This window comes from Lolium perenne, chromosome 3 (genome assembly GCF_019359855.2).
Source record: "Lolium perenne isolate Kyuss_39 chromosome 3, Kyuss_2.0, whole genome shotgun sequence".
Taxonomy (NCBI): Eukaryota; Viridiplantae; Streptophyta; class Magnoliopsida; order Poales; family Poaceae; genus Lolium; species Lolium perenne.
The window spans coordinates 351,396,328-351,409,032 of NC_067246.2; the positions used below are offsets into that span (position 1 = coordinate 351,396,328).

Here is a 12,705-nt window from a genome sequence, read left to right on the forward strand (position 1 = left end):
CGGATGGCAACCCGCGACAAAAAACCCTTACCACCCGGAACAAAAGCACTGTTTTCAACTAGTGATACACGCTGGGACATTTGGTTTGATCATGGAGGACTGAAAGTACATCCACCTCTCTATCGCCTGCAACGATGGATGGCTCTTGAAGAACGGATTGTTGCTAGCTAGCTTCTTCTGGTCGAGCAGCATTGCGAAACATCACTCTCTTTCTGCTCGGCAAGCCAGTATCAGTGGTAGAAAACAACGCTTAGTTAGCAAGGGCAAGTGCTCTATGTTTATTACTCGCTCTGTCGCACCAAAAATATTTCAACTTTATCAAAATTTATATATATCTAATTACTAGATAGTGTCTAGATACATCTAATTTTTATAAAGTTCTGACACTTCTAGGATTATATGTATGAAACCATGTATTTTCTCTATCTGAAAACATCACTCTCAGTAGACTGAACACACGGCTTATCTATCTAAAATATCTTCAAAACAACAAATGTGTGACATATATCCAGCGCCAGGTTTGGTCATGGATGGAATTGAATCGTGTACAACGTTGTATAAAGAGTTAATTGCTTCCCCGACACCTGACCTAGGTACGTACATGGTACACATACGTTTACACTGCTGCATGTAATTATGAAACGTCGCAGTCGATGTATATATCATGTGATTTATTGCTCTCTGCAACTGAAGTGAAATAGCCTCCCTAGCTAGGAGTGAGCTGAGCTAGCTCCTGCATTCTACAGTGCCTAGCTCGTACGTGGCTACACACGCCTACAGTGCTATGCACGCGTACGTACGTCCACGAGTCTAATCCCGTAGAAGGCGCGTGTGCAGAGAGAGTGAAAGATAGACGAGAAAATCTCCATCAGGACAAAATAGTGCATGCATGTATGCTGTGTGCACATAGCATTTAAATCGATGCTTTAGCCCACCTGAAACAAAATCAATGACCCGCAAGAGGCCAAGAGTATACAAGAAAATTCGAGCAGAAATATTTGTCCTGAAATTATACACGAATGCTGTATTGCTGTGGCTTTTTTTTTTCTCAATAGAAAGTGTATTAGTTCCTAACAAAATATCAATGCATACTTGTCAATTTATACATGTGAAAAGTTAGCACGGAAAGAGAGACCGATCATGCAAGGACAAAAGCGAGAATCTTTTGCATGATGTATTTAATTACTAACTGAAACTAAGGTACATGCACGAATGCAGTGTAATTAAGTCCTGGACCATGTTCTTTACTTCATATAACTCACATATAAGAAGTAATAAGAGGTGGCTATGTAGAGCCTCGATGGGGCTAGAACGCCATGTAATATTTCCCCGCTAGAGTAGTCTTTTTTTGTTGCCATTTCTTTTGGCCATGACACGGTTAGTAAGATCTCTATAACTTCTCCTTCAATAATAAAAATGAGAATTTTCTTGCATCGTTTCAAAAAAAAAAGAGAATAAAATAAAATTGAACATATATACAAGAATCCATTTCAGAACTTTGAGATGGAATATCATGTTTTCTTGTTTACTCTTTCACTTCATTTCTTTTTGTCTGTGTAACAGACTTTTCCACGACCATAGTCACGAGTTTAAGCATGCACTAGCACTACGTACGGTGTACTGGTATATGTCAGTGCGTCACCGGCCAGCTGACGGCATTGCGGTTACCACAGTACTGATTCAGGTACACACCCTAGCTACTTGCAGCTACGCAAAACACATTACTATATGCTAATGCTAATGCACACAGCCTAGCCACAACGTTAAAGTATATCATAGTAGTGGTAGCAACCATTTTCTCCTACATTAACACTTATTAATAAGAGAATAACCCTCACTAGCTCAAGTTTTAGGAAAAAAACTTGAACTTGCCTCAAATATGTGAGACATCGATCTATATTTGAGATGAAAGTATATATGTGCATCTTTTTACCTGCTGGAAATATATATACATGGCATTGTGGCCACATGACCTCATGAGTACGCACGTATAACTAGCTACAAGGTGAGTACGAACAAAGTGCATGAGAATGAATGACTGCATATATAACTTTACCTGGAACTCGGAAAAGATCTGAGAGGGTTAATTTGTTAGGAAACCTCTCTCATGCCTGCAGCTGGTTGCTGGTTAGGATACATTGACGATCATTATTTAGCCATTGATCACCGATGCAGCATCATCAAGATTCCCACACATACTTACGGTGGTAGCTAGCTAGCTCCTCAATCCATCCATGGATCTCCCATGAAAATCCATTAATTTACATGGGGGAGATCGAAAAAGGATGGAAAGCTAGCTTATGCATGCCATATACATGGTGTGAATCTTGATGATGCCACAGCAGAAATCACCGGCTGGCTGTCTTGCTGCAGCAAGCGATGGAGATGATACTTGTCGATCCATCTGGTGGATGCATGTAGGCTAGACTACGTGTACAAGGATATACCCTCTTTGGATTTTGTCCCTCCCTCTCTCTCCAAGCTAGATAGAAGAAAGGATAGGGATGAAAAGCTTCATCCGTGCGTGGTACAAAGAAGAAGATATATAGAGCAAGATGAGAAGATTCCAGCAAGCATGTGTTGATGCATGGAAGGGGTAGAGCCAAAGGAGTAAGCTAGGTAGCAAGCTCTTGAGGAAGAAGATGAAAAAGAAAGCCACTATCTGGAAGGGGAGGAGGAAGAAGAAGGCAATGTAGCTAAAGGCGCTGTGGGTGATATATGGCGAAGCCTCTAGGGTGTCTGGCTTATAAATACCACAAGTTAGATGAGATGAGCCAGCCAGCTAGGATCTCTCTCTCTCTCTCTCTCTCTCTCTCTCTACACACACATGAAGTGAGAGAGTGAGAGTACAGTACAGTTACCGACTGTTACTCAAAACTCAACATGCAATGCGTTGTCAGAGAGGCCGGCCGAGTAATAGCAGCTGAGTTGAACAGTGGTGGTTAGCTATCGCCATCGCCATAGGAGAGAGTCCAAAAGTGAGAGGTGATTTTACTGGCTTCTGGCCTTGGCCACTTGCCACGCACCCAACATACGTCACGGAGAAATGTTTCCCTTTGGAGGAAACCGAACCAACTCGCTTCAATGCATCATATCGATATATAGTCCCTCTACGCATGTGTGGTAGTGGTAGCTAGGCACATATGGATGGCTGCTGGACACAGCTTTGCATGCGTTTTGGGAACGAAACAAGCGTATCTTTTGCGTTTGTTACAAGCTAGCTGCCATTTCAGCCATGGCATCCATGCTTGCTGCCCGGCCCCGGACCAGCTTATAGTTGCCTACGTACTAGCTAGCCCTGCCCTACCTTGGCTTCAACCATTTACTACGCAAGATCACTATTACTTCTGCTTCTCTTCCAAGTCCCTATCGCAAGACTTGATTTTTGCACCATCTTTTTTTCAAAAAAATGTGTATACCCTTTCAATATTCACATTGTTGTGTTGGAAAATTCAAACATTCCATACCGTACCCAATGTAACATATATGGAGCAATACCTCGAGAAAGAATCATATGATGTGACGGATTCCCGTGTGACAGAAGTACATTGAGTTATTTGGAGATGCTCATTTTTCTTATTCTGATGCCATTTTGCTATTTAATCACCCTACTCCTTAAAATATGTTGTTTAATTTGGACATCGACCTAGTCATGCTTTCGACTCCTAATTCATTTTGCAATTTCTCAGACGACCAAGAAATAACCATTTCTAGTTTCATTCCCATCCAAACACCTACAATCATGCGAGTAAAATAAACAACCAATTATCAGTGGATTTCTATTGTTGCTGACGGAGAAGTAATTACTTTTAAGTTGATTGAGTTACTGTCATACTCAGAACAAATACAACATATAAGTTTGTGTAGATATCTATTTGATACAATAAGCAAGAGTGTCTCTTTTCACGAAAAAAATGCTTAAAAATATTCTAATTCAACTAAATTACTTTTGTGAAATAATTCTAATGAAATATTTTAATGGAAACTAGTGGACAAAGTTATGTGCTGGTCACTATGTAGAACTTGTGTTGTTGGCCTCCCTAGTAGTTTCCCAAATGCCTCCCCTTGATTAGGTGCCAGATTCCATTGCCACGAGATGGCAGAACAAAGGTCCGACCTGTAAGCAAATAAGGATCAATACAACGATAAAGAATCGTATGTTGCGACAGATTCTGTGACATATGTACATCGACTTATTTGGAGATGCTCATCTTTTTACTAGGATTACATTGTACAATTTAATCCTCCAACTCCTTAAAATTAATATGTTGTTTAATTTGGACATCGGACTAGTAAAAATTTCAACTCCTAAGGTTTTGCAATTTTTCAGGCGACCGCAAAATAATCTTTCTAGTTTCAATCCCTTCCAAACATCTAGATTCATGCAAGTAAAATAAACAATCAATCATAATTACTTTTGTGAAATAACTACTTTTAAGTTGACTGATTTATAGTTATACTCACAGCAAATACAACATATATATTAATTAAGATATTTATTGATACCAAAAGCAATATGTGTCTATTTTTCACTGAAATAGCTTCAAAATATTCCAATTATACGGAATTACTTTTGTGAAATAATTTAACGGAAACTAGTGGGCAAATTTATGTGCTGATCACTATGTAGAACTTCTGTTATTGGCCTCCCTATACTACGGGAAAATCTTTGCCGTGAGTGCACGCATGGCAAAGCCGTTGCCGTGCATACAGACGTCTTTGCCGTGCAAAGTGGCGCACGGTAAAGCCCTGCTTTCCCGTAGTGCTAGTAGTTTCAAAAACGCCTCCCCTTGATTAGGGGCCGGATTCCATTGCCAAGTGATGGCAGAACAGCATCCCTCTGTGTACAGTAGAGGGCTCATGCGGGTGAACCAAGATTCTTTAGGAGAGGGACCTTTATGGTGGGTAATGGGTTAGGAACTCCGATTGGGAGGATATATGGTTGGAAAAATCTTCACTTGCAGATCAGTATCCCTGTATTGTGCAACGTAAAAAAGTTACAGTGGCCGAGGTGATATCAATGAATCCCATTAATATTCCCTTTCATAGATCTTTCAATTAATTTCAGTGGGATAGGTGGATTCATTTATTACATCAGTTGGTTTGGGTTAACCTCAACGATGAACAAGATCAATTTCGATGGGGTTTAACACCTTCAGGTCATTTTTCGGTAAGTCCATGTATCTTGATCTCATAAATGGTCATGCACCTTAATTTGTGGATGGTGCATACGTGCCGAAGTAAACTTATCTCAAATCCAGTCGGAGGTAGTATCATGTAGGTGCAGGTAGCACACGTACTCCAGGTGGAAAAGAGGAACTGCAACTGATCGATCTGTCATGGGTGGTGTTACACAGGTCAGGTGCTCCCCTGCTCGCCCGGACCTTGAGTCGATATCTGTATGCAACTAACTTAAGATAGATGTAGTACGTACTGTGTGCGCGTGTGATTGGCACGTACGCACACACCATGCCCATGCAACGTACACCAGGGCAAAAGCTGGCTGACGTGCCAAACTAAAAAAATTAAAATTTGACGGGCACGTCGATCGATGCAACGATCCCATGCACGCACGATCGATGGACCGATCGGTCGACCTGACCACACGACCCAACTTAATTTATCTACAGTTCATGCAAGCATGCATGTGCCGCTGACGTGGGCCGGTGGAGCTGACCTGGCTGACTGGCTGGCCGAAAATAATGACTTGCACTTTGGAGACTGGAGAGGGAGGGAGCGAATAAGCTCCGCAGAATCTTGCTACGGATTTTTGTCCACTTGTCTACTTACTCGTAACTTGCATACATGTACTGCACGTCGTCACCTCCTCTCCTGGTAAAAGCTTCAGCCTGTTCCCCTCTGTCTCTTTATCTATCTTGGTAAAGGTGAAAAAGGCGACGCAAAAATATAATGTATATATTCACAGCTTTGCGAGGCTGGAATATTCCAACTGTACTGCAATAGTAGTTCTACTATATATGGCTTTGGCCTTGGCTTCTTCCAGTTCATTGATTGGTCAACACACGTCCAGTGGTAATAGTACATCTTATCTATTCACACACACACCGGTTGTCGCAAATCTGCACTAAGGCTGGTGCCCACTCGGGCTGGAGCAGGGGCGGTACCACCCACGACGGGGCGAGAGGGCGGCGAGATGGCAGCGCGGGGCGGTGGATCCACCGCCCGGCGGTAGCGCCCGCTACCGCCCGGCTGCTGCCTGCGCTGGCGCCGAGAGAGGGGGGGGGGGGGGGAGAGCGCTGGCAGGTCGGGGCGAGAGCGCGGGCGAGAGGGAGGGGTAACGGCTAGCTGACGTGGCGCGATCTGATTCGTCCACGTCAGCTAGCCGTTGGGGTAGCTGTTGCTGGCTCAAAAAATTCGAAAAAAAGCCAAAAACTCCAAAATTTCATCCACACCCCCTATAAATACCCCCCATATGGTTTCACTCATTCCACACCTCACTTCATCTCCTCCACTCTCCATTTCCACTCCTCTCAACGCCATGTCTTCGTCTAGCAGTAGTTCGAGCGACAGAATGGAGGGTGATATGATCGGTGCATTCCAGGCGGAGTATGAGGAGGCGATGCTCAACCTCGAGGCGGAGCCAAGACGGCCGCGATGCCATCGAGAGTTCATCAGGCGTGATCGTCTGGGTGCCCACGATCGGCTCTACAACGACTACTTCGCCGAGACTGTGATTATCCTCCGAGCTTCTTTCGGCGAAGGTATCGGATGAGGCGATCCCTTTTTCTACGCATTGTGGATAGATTGGGTGAATACTCTCCGTATTTCACCCAAAGAGTTGATGCTCTCAACCGTGCTGGTTTTTCTCCCATACAAAAGTGTACTGCGGCTTTGCGTTTATTAGCTTATGGAGCCGCTGCAGATACGAAAGATGAGTGGCTTAAGTTAGCTAGACAAACTTCATCAGATTGTCTAGATAGATTCTGTGAAGGCATCATTCACTGTTACGGGGAAGAGTTTTGCCGTCGACCAACTGTCGCGGATACTCAGCGTCTGTTAGCCAAAGCCGAGGAGCGTGGCTTTCCGGACATGTTAGGGAGCATCGATTGCATGCATTGGCAGTGGAGGAACTGCCCAGTGGAGCATGCCGGTCAATTCACAAGGGGAGACATCAAACACCCTACCATAATCTTAGAAGCCGTTGCGTCATATGATTGTTGGATCTGGCATGCCTTTTTTGGAGTGGCCGGGTCCAACAACGACATCAATGTACTCAATCAGTCACCGTTGTTCACTGATGTGCTTAGGGGAGAAGCACCCATAGTGAACTTCACGGTGAATGGACACGAGTACAACTATGGTTACTACCTTGCCGACGGCATCTACCCCTCCTGGGCGGTGTTCATGAAAGGTGTTACTCTTCCACAAAGTGAAAAGCATCGACTGTTCACTGCTGCTCAATCAGCTTGGCGCAAAGATGTCGAGTGTGCCTTTGGAGTGCTGAAGGCTAGGTTCAACATTCTAGCAGTTCCGGGACGCTCCTACTCGAGGCGTACTCTTGGATTGATCATGCGTGCATGTGTCATTCTGCACAACATGATCATCGACGATGAGCGTGATACAAATTTGGAGAACATCTATGAGACAGTTGATTCCAATGTCGGCCCTGTGATACACAACAATGCACCACCAAGCCTAGCAGCCAGGGTTCAGATGGACAACGAAATGAGGGATTCACCGATGTATACACAGCTCCAGCATGATTTGATTGAGCATGTGTGGGCTAATGCCTAGATTATGTAATTTTTTCAAATTTTTATGTAATTTTCTTTATAATGTAATCGGTAACAATTTTAGTTGAATAAAATAATTTTCTTGCATTATTTTGAATGTTGTAATCTGAAAAAGAAATGCTGATGTCGATGAGAGAGAAAAGCTGATATGGAGGAGAGAGAAGTGAGAGCTGGCACTATAGCCCGTGCACTGGCACCGTGGGGTGAGAGTGGGGTGAGAGTGAGGGTAAAGGCTGATGTGGCGAGGCTATAGCCTGTGATGCATTGGCACCAACCTAAGATCTTGTCTTCTCAGTAGTTAAGATTTTACAACCTTGGTTTTTTTGTTGTAGAAATATATAAGCTCCGTCGATAAACCTAAGGGCTTATTTGATTTAAAGGATTTGCATAATAAATTCATAGGATTAAATCCTACATGAGGTTTTTTGTATGATTTTTTTTTTTGATTTGGAGGATTGACACCCATAGGATTTTTTTAAGGAATTCTTTACATTAGATTTCATAGAAAATCAAACATCCACTAACATCTTTTTTGAATCCTTTGCTTTCCACAGTGGTGGAATAAAACAAATTTTGCTTCATATGAATTCATATAGGACTGGGATGGGCATGACATTACAATCCTACAATTTTTTCTCTATTCTGACGGTTTTCCCTATCCTAAGACATGCACTAAGTCCTTGTTTACTAGTTTCTTCGACTATATTTATGCGGTAAGGGGCGAATATACTGAATCCTAAAAAAATCCATTAGTTTGTCTAGCTAGCCGTGCCTGGACGACATAATCTAGAGATACATCCACGAATTTCAGTATATGTTCCTAGATTAAAAAACTCTCCACTATACTATTTTATTTTTGAGTGAGAATATTTGAGAGGATTGGAGGGGATCAAAAGGGATCCCCTTCCATCCTTGAAGACGTACTTTGCGATGAACATACGATAGAAATAACAAAACCTATGGGAAAATGCATATGATTTTCTCTCTTCTTTGTGAGCATCTTAGAAAATGCACCATGTACTCAGTTTATGCATGCTAAATTAGTAATACCCGTTCCAAAAGTGTAGCCTTCCATAACGTTTAAGAATTTTGAACAAAGGTAAAAGTTGCTTATATATAAATATTAGTGCACGCACGTAGGCAAGGACCATGCGGTAATTAAAAGATTCAGTTTTACAACATGGTGTAGTACTATATGCAGTTCATGTTCACGAACCAAAGCGAGCAGCGAGCACATGAAGCTACTCCAGGATGCGGCCACGGGAGTAAAGTAAATATAAAGCCTGCACCCGTCACATTTCACCGCTGGGCAGAGGGCCCATCCGTCAGATCCCATCCATCCATCAATCCCGGGCGTCCATCCCTGTCCCTGCTGCATGCTGTCAGTACCTTCGTCACCTCTCTTTCTCTCTCTATCTATACACACAAATTATTTACTGTAGCTAGCTATACATATGAGTCGTCTCTGTGTGTGTGTTTGATCCCACTACTTCTGTGTGTGTGTGCAATTAGAGCATCTTCAGCCCCGGGCGAAAATCTGAAAATAACAAACGTCGGATTGGATGTAAAAATGGCTTAGGGGGCAATATTTTTCTAGTCGCACCCTGGCATTCGTCCATCAGCGACGATAGTTTCACAAAATCGTCTTCCCGCTACAGAAAAGCATCGCCAAAGTTCGGCGATCGGATGAGCCACATTCCGGCGATCGACGGAAGCTAGAAGATAACATGCTCATCGGCGGTCCCTTCCTGAGCCTCGTCTGGCGCGGCATCGGCCGGCGAAGCATCAGCGGCGGGTGTCGCAGCGGCGGGAGTAGACGTCGAAGCGGAGGACGAAGCAGCCGACGGGGCCGGAGGATGTCTTGGCGATGGGCGTCCTACCAAGCCCTCGTCTCCTTGTCCATCTTGCCGTTGTTGCCACCGATCAGAAACGCCGGGTCGGTGTTCCTCTTCTTCGCCGTGGAGGTTTTTTCAGCAAGGCTATCTGGACGCCCTGGTTGGCAAGCATCTCCTTCAACCGCACGTCGTGCTTGTCATCCCTCCCGGCGGCGTGCGCCCTCGCGTCAGCCCGTCATATGTCGAAGGATGCCTGCAACCTTTCGGCTGGATGGCCCACCTTCTTCAGCTCTTTCAGCTTCTTCTTGCCGAGCTCGGGGCGGTCGGCTGACGCGGCAAGGGTTGTATCGCCGGGGTTGTACTGCTCGCCTTTGTTATTTGCGAGATTCTTGCGCACCTCCTTCCACTTCTCGCACCTCTCGATGCGGAGGTACTTGAACGTCTGGCCGTCGGTGTCTTCCGCGTACATGTCGAACGCCTTCCGCATATGCAAAATACAAGCTAGCAAATCAAGATTAATCGTCGGTGATCCAGGGTCGACGTAGGAGCCACGGCGAGTGAGCATACCTTGTCTTCAAAGTCGGCGCCGCTCACCGGGCGTTCGTCGATCTCCTTCTGTATGCCGTGTCACTTTCTGCACGCCGCCTGAATGATCCCCAATGGGTTCCCATTGCCTTGTCGCCGCGTATCATCGTCGTCTTGTTGAAGCATGGATCGACGAGTTTGCGCTCGCCGAATGCCAACTTGACCCGCTGCCAATACATCTCGAAGTTTTGATTGGCGCCGGAGATGTCGTACAAGGAAATAGTCTTCCATGTTTTGGCGAGGCTCTCCTCTTCTTTGCCCGTCCATTTGATCCGCGGCTCGACCGGCGGCGAGTTCTTCTTCCTCCCCTTGGTCGACGTCGCCCTGGGTTCAGGCGCGTCCTCTTCATCAACGTCCTGGTCGAGGTCGGCATGTTCATCTTCTTCGTCGATGTCTTGGGTACTGTTGTTCTAATCGTCAACGGCACCCCGCGACGCGACGGCTTCCGTCGCCCTTGCCTCCTCTTGTGTGAAGAAACCCGGGCTCGACGCGGAGGCCATGGAGCCCAATATGATCATCTCGTGCATCACTCCGTCATTCGGCGGTGGTATCCCGGGGTTGGAGAAGGAGAGCGGCCCACCGCGCAGGGCATGCGAGATGCCCTCGTACATCGGACCATCGTACTCCGGCGGTGACTGATACATCTCCAACGTATCTATAATTTCTTATGTTCCATTCTAGTTTTATGACAATACTTACATGTTTTATATACACTTTATATCATTTTTATGCATTTTCCGGGACTAACCTATTAACAAGATGCCGAAGCTCTAGTTCCTGTTTTCTGCTGTTTTTGGTTTCAGAAATTCTACACAGGAAATATTCTCGAAATTGGACGAAACAAAATCCCACGACCCTATTTTCCATGGAGTGTTCCAGAAAATCGAAGAAGAGTCGGAGACGGCCAGCAGGGGGCCACCCCATAGGGCGGCGCGGCCCCACCTCCAGGTGCGCCCAGGTGTGGGGAGCCAACCTCAGGACTCCCCCGACGCTGCCTCTTCGCCTATATATTCCTTCGTATCGGAAAACCCTAGGACCGAGAGCCAAAATACGAGAAAGGTTACTGAGACGCCGCCGCCATCAATCCCATCTCAGGGGATTCAGAAGATCTCTTCCGGCACCCTGCCGGAGAGGGGAATCATCACCGGAGGGCTCTACATCACCATGCCTGCCTCCGGACTGATGCGTGAGTAGTTCATCCTTGGACTATGGGTCCATAGCAGTAGCTAGATGGTTGTCTTCTCCTATTGTACCATCATGTTTAGATCTTGTGAGCATCCTATCATGATCAAGATCATCTATTTGTAATGCTGCATGTTGTGTTTGTTGGGATCCGATGAATATGGAATACTATGTCAAGTTGATTATTGATCTATCATATATGTTGTTTATGATCTTGCATGCTCTCCGTTGCTAGTAGAGGCTCTGGCCAAGTTGATACTTGTAACTTCAAGAGGGAGTATTTATGCTAGATAGTGGGTTCATGTCTCCATTGAATCTGGGGGAGTGAAAACAACCCCTAAGGTTGTGGATGTGATGTTGCCACTAGGGATAAAACATCAATACTTTGTCTAAGGATATTTGTATTGTTTACATTACGCACAGTACTTAATGCAATTGTCTGTTGTTTGCAACTTAATACTGAAAGGGGTGCGGATGCTAACCCGAAGGTGGACTTTTTAGGCATAGATGCATGCTGGATGGCGGTCTATGTTCTCTGTCGTAATGCCCTAAGTAAATCTCATAGTAGTCATCATGATATGTATGTGCATTTTTATGCCCTCTCTATTTGTCAATTTCCCAACTGTAATTTGTTCACCCAACATGTTATTTATCTTATTGGAGAGGTACACCACTAGTGAACTGTGGACCCCGGTCCATTCTTTTACATCTGAAATACAACCTACTGCAATAACTGTTCTCTATTGTTTTCCGCAAGCAAACATCATTCTCCACACCATACGTTTAATCCTTTGTTTTCAGCGAGCCGGTGAGATTGACAACCTCACTGTTAAGTTGGGGCAAAGTATTTTGATTGTGTTGTGCAGGTTCCACGTTGGCGCCGGAATCCCTCGTGTTGCGCCGCACTACACTCCTTCACCAACAACCTTCACGTGGCCTTCATCTCCTACTGGTTCGATAACCTTGGTTTCTTACTGAGGGAAAACTCGCTGATGTACGCATCATACCTTCCTCTTGGGGTTCCCAACGGACGTGTGCTTTACCGTCACAAGCAGCTACTTTTCTGGCACCGTTGCCGGGGAGATCAAGACACACTGCAAGGGGAGTCTCTCACACCCAATCTCTTTACTTTGTTTATTGTCTTGCTTTATTTTATTTCATGTCTTGTTTGCTTTCTTTATATCAAAAACACAAAAAAATTAGTTACTTGCATTTAATTTATTTTGTTATCATGTCTAGTCATGTACTTGTTACTCTGTCACGTGAGGAATTGATCTTTACTTTTAAACAAGGGGATGAGGAGAGTTTTAAAGAAGCTTGGTCTAGAATTTTTGATTCTTATGGTAAAA

General features: G+C 44.7%; 1 pseudogene; it reads left to right on the plus strand.

Annotated features, from left to right (window-relative positions):
- Positions 1-6,532: 6,532 nt before the first annotated feature.
- Positions 6,533-7,755, plus strand: LOC127340573 (uncharacterized; annotated as a pseudogene).
- The last annotated feature ends 4,950 nt before the right edge of the window (positions 7,756-12,705 follow it).